A 1,490-nucleotide genomic window follows, 5' to 3' on the forward strand; every position below is an offset into this window, starting at 1 on the left:
ATATACAAATCGTACATGTTATATTGCGACAGGGTACCGGTATAATACATGTGATACATATGTAGATTTTCGAAAAAAATTTTATCCTTTTAAATAGTCCTAAATACTATATAAAGGTAAAATATATAGAATTTTTCGGGATTCATTAAAAAATTTTAGGGAAAAAATTTCATTTTATTTTATATACAAATCGTACATGTTATATTGCGACAGGGTACCGGTATAATACATGTGATACATATGTAGATTTTCTAAAAAATTTTTATCCATTTAAATGCTTCTAAATACTGTATAATGCAAATATATATAATAATTTACAGAATTAATACAAAATTTTTATTGTACAAATTCACATTAATAGTTAATTGGTTAAAAAAAAATTTCAATACACAATGGGAATCAGGCTATTTTATTGGAACTTATTTATAATTAATTCATAATATATTTTTCTATATAAATTGATTAATTGTTTTTACATTCACCGTGTAAACGTATACACCATTCAAGTAACAAAAAAAAAAAAAAAAAAAAAAAAATTATTATTATATTCTAGTAATACATAATAGTTATTCGCTAAAAAATATTTAATAGACAATAAAAATCTGACTATTCTGTTGTGAACTTATAAATTATTGATTCAAAATATATTTCTCTACCTAAATTTATTAATTGTATACACGCCCCCATGTACGTTGTTCAAGTCATATATTATTTTGCATAAGGATTACAAATAAATATTATATAATAAATAAGAGTTAATAAAAATTTAAAATTTATTATCCATTTTAAATTTATCAGCTAAATAAATATTTTTACATTCTTTTAAATTATTACTTTTTATTGTATTAAGAGTATATATCTAGTTTTATTAATCTTAATCCTTTTACAAGCACTAATATTATTTATACATAATATATTTTTATTTTATGTATGGAAAGCATAACTTGCTAAATACATCCTAACAATTTAAAAACTTTTCATTTGATTAATATTATTTACAATAGCTAATATTAATAGAATCTGAATAATCAAAATTATTTCTTTAAATATATGAATTCCGAATGTAAGTGTCCATCATAATACTTCATTAAGTTTATATTTGGCTAGCAACCTGTTATGCATAAATTGCTTTAAAGGTTGCCTACTAAACATATTATAATTATAATTATTAACAATTTTTGTCAATTGCGATTGCATTTTTTAGTATAATCAATGGTAGCGATTATAAGTAAAAACAATTAAAATCATTATAATAATTGTTAGCGATTATAATCAATATTGATAAGATGGAAACAAAAAGTGTTTATTCATAAAAAAAGCTCTTTAATTTATTACATTTAAAAACAAAAATTTTCTAACATAATAAATTAAAGAGCATTTATTATCAATACCATTTCTTACCATAATCGACTAAAAATATTATTATAACTAATAACTTTATTTATAAATAAGCAACCATTTTATTATTAATAGATTTAATAATATTAATT

Source organism: Chrysoperla carnea (genome assembly GCF_905475395.1).
Source record: "Chrysoperla carnea chromosome X unlocalized genomic scaffold, inChrCarn1.1 SUPER_X_unloc_176, whole genome shotgun sequence".
Classification (NCBI taxonomy): Eukaryota; Metazoa; Arthropoda; class Insecta; order Neuroptera; family Chrysopidae; genus Chrysoperla; species Chrysoperla carnea.